Below are 12767 nucleotides of genomic sequence, written 5' to 3' on the forward strand. Positions count from 1 at the left end.
AAACATCTAGTACATTTGGAATTTGTGCTAGATATGTGAGTCATGGCAAATGACAGGGTTGCCAGCACACACGTGATGATTTCCTTGGCATTACATGACTCTGCAGTTGACAGAGTGGTAGCCCTTTCTGTTTATGTAGAGTCTACCCTGTTCCCCGGGTGGTACCTTCATTTCTATATGTGTGCGATCTATGGCATATAGTACTTCAGGGTGGTGTGCTACTCAGTAGAACTCCTGCATATTTCTGGCCCTCTCCTAAGAACTATGGGGAAAATATATGTGGTCACTGGCACATTGAATCATAGGATACAAGAGCTGCTGGAGGTTCCTGGATGCTGATGCCTGAGACATCCTCTGCATGTCCCATGTTGGTCTCTGAAAGGTACCTGTAGCTAAGATTCTAAGTGTTACACATACTTTTGTCTCCACTTGGATGGGTTCCACCTTGTTGGCTCTGGCTTTGAGTTGAGGATGGCAGAGGTCGCAGAGTTCCTATAGTGGGTCCCTATCCACCCTGTAGCACTCTACAATTTCCATGTCATGTAGGTTGTGAAATTTTAAATGGGGCCTGAAAACTCTTCTCCTTCTTGGCCTACGTCTATTGGCAGCAGTAGCATTGGCTTTAGCCTGTAGCATGTACGAATAAATTAAAGGAGCAGCAGCCCACAACAATCTGTCCATTTAGACTTTTTCCTGTGGCTGTATTCCAGACTGCATGTTATACAGGATGACATCATTAGGATATATTACAAGAAAATATTCAGACAAGGGTCTGACATAGCTGTGGAATCACATGTCATTCTACAATTGTCACGTACTGATTGTTAAATGCACACAAAAAACAGTTGGCCACAGTGAGAGTAGATCCCCTGACTAACTATTTACAGAACACTGTCAACTCTGTCTTCTATAGTGTCAGACAATACTTTATAGCCGATGGCATTAGCAGTATCTGGTGAGAAGAAGATGGTAGTAGAAGCGTCATACATACTAGTCTAAAATGGTCTCATGAATGTCAACCAAATGAGCACTAACAGACACATACCAATTGACTACAGTGAGAATAGAACCCCTACCTAACTATTTGCAGAGCATAGTACTAAAACTGGCACTGCAGCACGAGTCTGGCTTCTATTGTGTCAGACAACACTTTATAATTGATGACACCAACAATGTCTTTTGAAAAGAAGATGGTAGTAGGAGTGTCTCACATATGGTCTAAAATGATCTCATGAATGTCAACTAAGTGAACACTAACAGACACACACACATGCACACATCAGTTGACCACAGTGAGAACAGAACTCCTATCTAACTATTTACAGAGCATAGTACTTAATGCAAGCATCTCGGCACAAATCTGTCTTTTATATTGTCAGACATTTTACAGCTGATGGCATCAGTGGTGTCTAGTGAGAGGATGGTAGTAGGAATGTCTCACATGTGTCTAAGCTGGTCTCTTGAATGTCACCCAAGTAAACACAGACAGACACACACTCAGAAATTGATTTCAGTGAGATTAGAACCCCTTCCTAAGTACAACAGCTAGAGAAGTCAGTACATGACACAAGCCCCAAGGCACAAGTCTTTTACACTGGTGCTGGACAACTTATAGTGGATGACATCATCACTTGGATGTTTGAGAGAAGATGGTGGGAGGCCTGTATGAAATGAATGGGTAGCCATGTATGACTGTCAAGATATCTGGACTCCATTGGACTGGGTTATTGACAGTAGGATACATAGTTATGCTCTTCTGACTACACACACAAACACACACACCTGACCACAGTGAGATTAGAACCCTACTTAACTATGGTACACAAAGCTAGAGAACTCAGTACCTCAAGCAAGCACCATGGTTTAAGTCTGACTTTTACACCGCTGTTGGACAGCTTATAGTAGATGACATCATCGTCGGATGTTTGAGAGAAGTTACAGGGAGGCCTGTATGAAATGGATGGGTACGACTGTCAAAATATTTGCACTCCATGTGACTAAACTGCTGACAGTAGGATATACAGTTACGCTTTTCTAAAGTATGCATTTGCCTTGTCAGATCTGTCTTTATAGTTGATGCCATCATCATTATATGATCTGGTTGACATATCCTGTTATCAGAGTGGTGTGCAATATGTCTATAAAATATTTCCTGTTGTGTTTCCAATGTGCAGGTAAACTTTAAGAGACAGCTTGCCAAACTAGATGCAAACAGCTGTCATCAATGCATATAGCATAAATGAGACCTATGCAACTGCTTTCCAGGATGTTTTGCATATTACACACTTAAATTGTCACATACAGATACACAGATTTTTGTGATCATATCTACATGTTCATATTTGTGAAGAATTGCTGTCCACATTAATACAAGTACAAGACAATTTGAAAGTGTATTGTCATTATAAAGATGTACATATGTAAGAATGCATTTATTGCATTTATTTCTGCATTGTATTTAATATCTTTTCCAACCTCCTCCACTCTGCCTATACCCAGTATACACTTATTCAATATGCAGATGACTCTTCTCTTATTTCCTTCTCTGATAATATACCTCACCTGCACACACTCATCCAAAACACTTTCATCTCTGTCTCTGAACACTTTCATCTCTGTCTCTGAACACGTTCATCTCTGTCTCTGAACACTTTCATCTCTGTCTCTGAACACGTTCATCTCTGTCTCTGAACACTTTCATCTCTGTCTCTGAACACTTTCATCTCTGTTGAAAAATGGCTAAATGATAATCAGCTAATCCTTAACCCAAACAAGACTAAAGTGTTCCTCTTCCTGCCAAAGACTCTCTTACACCACAAGTCCACCTTCACTATGTCCTCACCAAATGATATCATCAAAGCTGATCCTCATACAAAACTGCTATGGACTATTATTAATGACCAGTTAAAATCTGACCAGCACATTCATCTCTGCATCAAAAAGGCAAACCAAAAACTAGAACTATTATACCGTAACAATAAATACTATAAGCCTAAAACTAAAATATCCTTAGCGAAGGCCTGCCTTCTTCCTTGCGTGCTCTATGGCGCCCCCATCCTCATTAATCTTCAAACCACTTTAGTCTCCCAGCTTGAACAAATTTATAATAAAATTGCTAGGTTTGCAGCTTCCAAACCTTACAAAATACATTTCTTAGCCTTAAAAGAACTGAAATGGCCTGAATTTCCCCAACAAATTCTTATCACTCAGCTTCAAATCACACATTCCATAGTACACAATCCATCCATGCGCCCATCCGTCTCTTCCATCATCTCCTAGTACACATCCACTCACTCACTGAGAACCTCTCACCAACAACTCCTATACATACACAGACCCAACAAGAACATAGGCAAACTCCTCTACAATCATTCTGTCTCTATAGGTTGGAAAAACTCCCCTTTGCTAATAGAACAGTAAGTAACTGTTATATTTTTTAAAAATAATTTAAATCCTTCCATCTAAGCTCATGGATCTGCCCCTGCCAAGATCCCATTTAATTTGTCATTCTCTCACCTACCCATACTTTTTTTCCTTACCTTCTTTCTTTCTTTCTTTCTGGTCCTTCGTATTGGGCTTTACCCTTAGACCACTGTAACCATGGTATATCACAATGCAAAAGTGATCTTTGTAAATATGTAAATATCTTGTAATCCATAACTCTTAACCTCTTGTTCAAATGTATTTTATGTATATTATAAGTCTTATAACTTATTACTCATGTAGTTTTTGTAATCTTGTATCACTTTGTTTGCTATATGGTTTAAATATGTTTATACATTAATGTACTAGAGCTTTTCTCCTCAGGTCTCCACTGAAAATTGGCCCCTGACTCAGCTGGACCAACATGTTAACAAATGTTAAATAAATAAGTAAAGATTGAGATGCCAAGTTTCAAGTGCATGGGTGCAGGTAACACATGACTGAGTGTAAATATGCCTTCAGTCATTAAAAAGTGCTTTCCCCTTGGTTGAGTTTTTACATGAACTTTAAGGGGATGAAGACTAACTAGACACTAAACATAAGCAAGACATGCTAATAAGCACTTTCCATAGTGCACCACTGCACAACTGGTTTGCGTGATCGATGGCTAAGTATCTGTGCATGTCAGATAAACATTTAAGTAATCTAGTTGAACTTGAGAAGTATTTATCTATACTGGCTATAGTGGACAGAGCTAACAGACACTATGGTGTTCATAACTAGTTCATATTTGATGTGTTGTGTCATAAATTGCATAATCTTAAACAATATTTATATTGCTTTCTCAGTTTGCACATCATTAAGCAATGAGCAAACTCAAATATTTTATATGAAATTTTTAATATGAGTGCCTTTATTCTACTACAACTCTATGTTTTTTTAGCACAGAGAGTTTAAGCAGTATTGAGCAGAGGTAACTGTACTATGCCATATGACATGACAAGCTATTTGCCATTGTTAGGTATTGATGTGTGATGCCAAACTGTGCAAAAACAGAGGATAAAAATTGAAGGACTTCATTGGGGATTTCTTATTTATGCATGTAGTGTGTGATTCTATTTTTTGATCAGATTAAAGGTGTGAAAATGGGGTAGATAGGAAAGTGGTGAAATGGGGGCAAGCAGGGGGAAGAACAAAGGGAAAGCAATATAGGAATGTGCAGGAGGGAGTTAGGAAAGAACCATAGCTATCCACTTCTTCAACACTGTAAAATGAATATGTATAGAATATAGGATGAATGTGGACTGTCACCTCAACAAAGATGGGTGATTGCAATGCAATCATGTTATATATCCAATTGGACTGAATCAAGTGTGTTGAGAAGACACATGGGCAAAGTGGAGAGCTAGGTATGGCACATTTTTATGTTGTATTTTGGGGCAGGTGCCCATTTTTAAGTTTTTTTTTTCAGTAAAAAAGAAATGTTGGGTAAGGGATGTAGATAATTCTGAGGCAGGTAAGAAGGATAGGGGAGGAATCAGATGCAGACAGACAGGAAAAGCAAGACAAGTGACAGGGATGGTGAGGGATTAACAGGTTGGGACATACAATGACTGGGGATAGGGAGGGGGTATCAGGTGCCCATACCGCTCAAATATGGTGACAGTGAGAATGTAGTCCTTACCCTCAGAACTGTCATCACTGTCCTCCTCCATAGCTTACTGTTGGAGTGCATGATGTTTTTGTTTGGCCAGTATTTCATCAAGCATCTTCTCCATTTGGCTAAGGCATGCACCAATGGCATTTTCCATGACCTCACGTACCATGCCTAGCATCTCCTAGTGGATGACAAAATAACCACCTCTGCCAATGCTCCTGAAGGGTATCACTACACCAGCTGTCAGAGTAATGCTACCTGATGTGGATGGCCTAGGTAGTGCTTGGGCTGCAAAGGCAGTACTGAAAGGTGGGATCGCAGAAGTGTTGGGTGTCAATGCAGTAGCCATTGGGATTGTTCCAAGTAATCCTTACAATATGCATATATTGAATATATGCTTGATCAAACAATACACATTAAGTTAACAACATGGCATGAGTACTAATTTGCTGAAATTATTATGCAATATTTTTTTTAATTATTGTACTATATATTTGTTAGTTGTGGGATTTGAACCCGCAACATTTGAATACACTATTACATTTGACTCCTACAGTTGCCTTAAGCTGCAGACTGATGCATGAGTGCTTAATTTTACAGTTATGATATGTATGCTTAATTTGCTAATAATGTATTCAAGAGCAATACTCTAGCTAAACTAATTTTGTTCTTTTGTGCTACATACGTACTCCTTGCATCTTTTAGTCTTACAAATGCTCAGCATGGGCATCTCTGTTCACCACTATTTCCTGGGTGGCTGTAAGAGAAAAAGGGAGAAAAAGAGAAGAGACTTATGCATACCAGTCTTGGCTATATCCAGCTTTCTATCTAATTTTAAGTATTATCTGTATACTTACACAAATGTGGGATGTCAGCAGTCCTAAACTCATTCAGCCTCTGGTTGAGATGTTCCTGTTTGCACCTTTTCAGGTCATTATAGGGGTACCTGCGTTACTCTCCAGTGAAATGTGTGGAATGTCAGTCACACTGGAGAGAGATTGGCTAGACTATTCCAAGCCCTATATTTGTATTGAGACCTGGTATTGACCCCCTGCTCTACCCTACTGCTGCGGCACTATATGCAGAGTACAATGAAAATTATGGACTGCTCCACTCCCCATCTTTGTGCCCTAAATTGGGAACTGTCCCTTCTACCTCCTGTCATGTCTGTATAGTTCCAACAGCAACAGTTAGATGTTTTCCCACCAATTCAAGATATCACATTTTACATCCAATGCACACACTCAAAGAACCATGCCAATCACATTAGCATGGTGTTAGGCAGACAGCAACAGTGCCAAAAAGAGAGGAAGGCAGTTTATGAACTAGGAAGGGTAATGTAACAGTTGGCATTGGCATTTGGTTTGGATGCTGATGTAACTGTTAATTGATTTAACTTTGCAGACATGTATTAGGGGAATACATTTTATGGCCTGACACATTTTTTGTGTCTTTACACACTGATAAAGTAATTTGCACATTGAGGGATTCAAAACTATGAAGTTATTCTTCCACACAGGTGTTTTTTCATCCTTGCCACAGAATAAGTGTTTGCCAGACATGCTCATTAATTATTTATACACACATGACAGAGCGAGGGGCTAACTATGTATGTGAGTTACCTGACAATGTCCTGGTTTATACATTCATGTGTGTGTGCGACTATTATTGAAGTATGAAGACCATTCAAGGTCAGAAAAGATAATTATAATTACATAAACATAAATGTCAGTATACCCTCAATCGCACATATAATTCATATGAACTCCAGTGCTCTACATAGCTATTGTTATTTATAATTATGTTTATAGTGTTCTTTATTTTTAAAATTGAGTGGAAGTGTACTAGATTAGAACCCTGGGTTACTTATATTGTGAGCATCAACTTATACCATTTGCTACAAGGAAGGTTAGGCTACAAGTGTATTTTTTGATTCATTAGTGTGCAGAGTGCTCATTACAACTGAGACCTTGTTTAACATGCTCATTAGTTACACATATACATTAAAGATTTGAGTGTTTAACCATGTATGTGCGTGACATGAAAGTTCAGAAAATAAATGTTTAATTGTACAACCATAATTCAACCGATACACACAGTTACATATTTAATATTATATCTGATATCCCATGTATGCTCAATGCACCTGCTAAAGGTAGTTATTTCTATATGTAATTATTTTTCTAATGTTATTTTTTATATAAAGTAAACTGGAACAGCAGTAATAACACTTTGGCCTTTGCTGTATTGGAACCCATCCTCACCTGTGTTGTAGCCTTTAAATTTTACCTGCTGCTACAGGAGCAACTAGGCAGCAACTGTATATTTTCACATTCAGTGCAAGTGCATGTGTGCTGACCGTCATGTAACAGCACTTAGTGTGTTTGCACAGTGGCAAACCACATTTGATAGACTGTATCTGTTTTGAAATTGACAAGTGTCTCCTTAGTGTCTGCAGGTGCTGTTGGTCATTGCTCAGTGCTGCTTTTCAGGTTTGTACGATGGTAATAAAAAGTGGAAACAATGTATTCTTTTTGAAACTGACAAGCATTAGCCTATTGTCTGCACGTATTGCGGAGCATTGTGCAATGCCACTTAGTGAGTTTGTGGGATAGAAAGCAAAAGCTGTGTCAATGTATCTATTTTGAAATTGACACTACCTGCTTGTTTTCTGGTACATTAGACCATGTTTGAGTGAAGTTAAGCAACATGCAAATATGACAGGCAAAGCTAAACATGCATTATAGTGTAACAAGCTTTTATTAGCTTTCATCGTTAAAAGGTAAATGTGAGGACTTGAAACATGCTCTAAATATACCATTTACTACAAGCTTTATCATGTTTACTAAGTGTGCTACAAACACACTTGTTTCACAGTTGGAATTTATGCAGTCTTTATCATACAAGTAATGTTACATTAAATTTAATGTATTTATCAATTTCACTGTGTTTGCCCTAAGCTGAACCCTGTGAAAATATTATTTAAAAAAAACAGAAGAAAAGGAAAAACATTACAAAATGCACTTTAACACACATTACAGATGTTTACGCAACTCTAGATTTGAACTGTCAGACTACTGAGGCTACAAAACACAATAAGGAGGTCTTATCTCTCTTTGCCACAGAAAACAGCTTTGCAGCAGGAATGAAAATCATTGTGCATATAAGCAGTCCCATTTCCACCACAGTATTAACAAGACATATAACACTTGTACACTCTCAGTTGTTTGCACAAGTGTTGCTTACATATTTAGGGTAATGAATGATCACACAACCATTTGTTAGTATTGTTTGCACCAACGTAGCTCTGTCGTCTATTTGTATTGTGTTCATTCTTCGCTTATGTGTGTTGTACTCTCACACGTGCAGTCCATGGGGCATTTTGTATCATTGTCCTTAAATCTTGGCAATATTACATGACAGTAAAATACAGTTTTCATTAAAGGAAGTCTGGCTATTAGCGCACAGCAACTGTGAAATGTGAGCTGTTCACTTCCATTTTAAAGCTTGCTATATTTACTTCTACAGTTTGCAGTGGATACTGGCTGACACACCCACTGTGGGTAGGAAATCTGAATTGTTGTTGTGTTTTCCTTCTCCCTTCCACATTTGCAAACCATTAGTAACAAACACTGAGGTAGTGCCTACACTATGTTTACATCTACTACACAAAGCCAGAAGCTTGGGATTTAGCAATTCTAAGGAGTTCACACCTCATTTGTATATTCACTGTGCTCAGAGGCCTGAATCTGCACCATAAGATGGTAGCTGTATAGCTAGGGAACTTAAAAGTGAGGGAACTTCTGTATTTGTAGAACACAGAGGATTGATACTCGTTTTGATTTATCTGCACAGAAGGCTTCTGATGTTGCTAAGATATACTTCTATTTTTCAAGTACATGCTACATTTATTAACATGTTACACAGAAAACATATATATATATATATATATATATATACATATATATATATATATATATATATATATATATATATATACATATATATATATATATATATATATATATATATATATATATATATATGTAAGAGGAAAAGATGAAGGCCTAAGATATGGTTTATGGATGTGGTGAGAGAGGGCATGCAGGCAGTTGGTGTGAAAGAGCATGATGCAGAGAACAGGAAGAAATGGAAACAGAAGATCCGCTGTGGCGACCCCTAATGGGAACAGTCAAAAGAAGATGATGATGATGATATATTTATATATATATATATATATATATATATATATATATATATATATATATATATATATATATATATATATATGCAATAGGAGATTAAACTGTTATCTGTATGCACTTCTTATGTTTCACTCTTGGCACATGCATTTTTGCCATGCATTGATTTTCACAGATAGGCAGCCTTATTAACTGTCATTACAATTGATACTCTTAAAAATGGTTACCTTACAGTCTTCTGTCTCATTCCATGGAAATGTAAAGTACATTATTGTCAATGACACAGGGATATGATGCTTCTAAGATGGTCCATAGACACTGCCAGGAGTGTACTAGTTACAGTAGGAGGTGACTAGCAATCATATACAACTGATTTTTTGTTGTAAATGTGTACACATTTTGTGACAATTGTGTGAAATGCATTTATATCAAGTGCAGTATGTGTTATTCCTTGGATTGTACAAACAGTCATTTTCCTTTTTGTTTTGGGGGTGGGAGAGCCTAATGCTATTTCTGTGTTGCCAGCAGCAGTTGGGTTTCAAGAGTTTTGCTCTTGCTATTGTGTAAGTATCCTGGTATTTTCTTGGTAAGCAACACAGTACTCCATTGGTATTCCTTGTTTTGGATTAAACATTGGTTTGTGTGTGTGTGACATGTTGCAAACACAACAACCTTATATCACACACCTTATACTTGGTTACATCAGCAGTTAACAGTATGCAAGGATCTGCCATTCATTTGTGTTTTTAGACATTTATTGTCATAGCCCATTTCAACATTTACCTTGATAGTCCAACACAAGTGTTTTACTTCAGAGTTGAGTGTGTATGATTGTAGAAGTACACAGCCATTACATGGGTTAGTAACAGTAGTGAGTGTTATCTAGCATCAATGTTACTGTATGTATGTGCATAGGATGCAGGTTTTACCCCCTTAGGTGGTAATCACGTGCCCTATCCATTGGCTCTTGGCTAGGGCAAGGGCATATTGTGCACACCAATGTCTATGCGCACCCACAGCAGTTGGTGGTTCCCCCGACTCCTCACCTGCATGTAGCTGTGATGACCTTGCCAGTGGTGGTCAGATGTCTACCCCTTCCCCTTGGTGTTCCTGCTGTAGCTGTTTTCTCAGAATAATATTGTGAAGGATGAAACAGACAGTGAAAATTTCAGCACAGGTACAATGATTGTATCTAAGCACTAGAACCATGACTTAAGCACCCTAAACCCATGCTCAGTGATATTTTTTGCTTGAGCATGTGCCTCATTATAATGTTCTTCTGTGGGTATAGGTGTGTATTTTGGATGGGTGTCATCAGCCACTGCTCCAATGCATACCCTGATCCCCCAGTAAATAACCCTGTGAATATCACCCCTGGAAAACTTGTGACAGAGCTGGGAGTTGTGCCAGACATGTGAGGTGTGGTAACTGCCAGGGTTGTTAGCACACTCATTCAGTATGATTCCCTTAGCATTACACACAAACTGGCAGTTAATGGCATGGAAAAACCTTTCAGTTTATGTACACCCTTCCCTGTTTCCTGGGTGGTGCTTTGATTTCAATGTGCATGCTGTCTATGGCACTTAGGAATTCATGTAAGTGTGGTACAGGGTAAAAATCCTGCATAGTTGCTGCTCTGTCCTTGGGTGTATAGGGAAACTGTATATAATCACTGGCATGTTGTAGCATAACACTCAGGAATCAATGTAAGTTCCTGGATGCTGGTGCCTGTAACACCCCCAGCATATACCCTGTTGACCTCTGAAAGGTTCCTGTAGCTAATATTCTAAGTGATACACATACCTTAGTCTCCACTGGTATTGGTTCCTCTCAGATTGCCCTTGCTCTCAGTTGTGATGAAAGAGGTTGCCAAGTTCTCGTAGTCTGTTTCTATCCATCCTGCAGCAATCTACAATTTCCACATCATGCAGCCCATGGAAAGTTAAATGGGGTCTAAACACCCTTCTCCTTCTTGGCAGAGGTCTATTAGCAGCAGCACAGACTTGGGCCTGTTGCACATGCACATGTATAAGAGCACATGCAGCCCCTAACATTGTTTATGTGTGCAGACATTTCTGTCGCTATATTCCAATAGGTTTTGGAATTTGCAGGGAAAACCTACACTGAGTCTACGCTTTAGAGTTTGTTGAAGAGTTCCACCATCCTGGATTGGTTAATTATCATACAATTTAGCTGCTTAAAGTGTAATTAGCATGCCACAATGTTTGCAGTATTTGTGCAGTTCTGCACTCCATGTAGAGCCACTTAATGAATACAGAACAGTACACTATGATGTGCATCTCACCATGATATGCACACGGTCTTAGTGGATCAAGTAGGCTTCATTGAATCCACATCATCATCTACTGTGACACTGCCACTGGTGGTCATTAGAGAAGCATGTTGGTTTGATATTGTCAGGTAGCCAATATGATATACAATGCTGCATGCCAGGATCAACAGTGTTATGTCACAGGTGGAGAAGCCACCACCTCTAACTAATACAGAGGAATTTTGGGTGTCCCTCTGAAACCAAGGTGGAGATTATTGCATTGTTGGATGGAACATTGAAGTAGAAGTAGAACAGTATCCAGGTATTCTAATGCAGTTGCTATGTACACAGCACAAGATAACAGTCTCACTCATTGGGTAGGCCAGATACACACATTATGCTTATGTCACATGTGAGGGAACTATTCACTCACAGAATGTGCCATCTGAGGAAGATAGCCCAGGTAAAAATGGCACAGCTGTGCTCCAGACTGCAGATAAACCAGCACTAACATCAGAACATCATAAACAAATACAGGCTAGAAAAAGCACTAGTTCAAATGATGTATGAGATGTGTGTAGCTTGCATGTCACTATGCTGTCTGTATGCCAGATGTGCCAGCAATGTGGGTATCCTCAGCTTTATTAGTGCTTCCCACATATATTTTCCTTCCACTGTGCCCCTGTCTTCACCATTACTTGTGGTGGATCCAACCCTTGTGGATATACATGGTATTACCTTTATCAGAAGTCATGGGTTATTAAACAACTGCAATGCACAACTCATATGTGTTGGTGTTACATGCCAGTGGATGATTCACTTCTCTGTATATCTATTGCACATTAGTAATTGCATGCTATCAAGAGTTTCTTTTTTATGTCTGTCATGGCATGGTTGCACACATCTAGCCTGTAATTACTATATACATTACCAGTGTGGTCTAACTATGTACATCTTCTGACCTATAAAATAAACATTATGAACCCCCTGTACATGTTTGGCACACATTGCTCATGTCTAATATGGTGATGTCTGCTATTGGGTCTACTTTCCTTTACAGAAATTTCAAAACTTCGAAACCCATATGGCTGACAGCATATGATCAAAGTTTTGAAACTTTGAACACTTTGAAATGAGATTACTGTACAGAGCAGAGCTGAAGATTTTCTGTTTTCCTCATTGTAGTGATCTAGGAGTTGGCATATTTAAGTAG

This window comes from Protopterus annectens, chromosome 16.part0 (assembly GCF_019279795.1).
Source record: "Protopterus annectens isolate FY-2018-M chromosome 16.part0, PAN1.0, whole genome shotgun sequence".
NCBI lineage: Eukaryota > Metazoa > Chordata > Ceratodontiformes > Protopteridae > Protopterus > Protopterus annectens.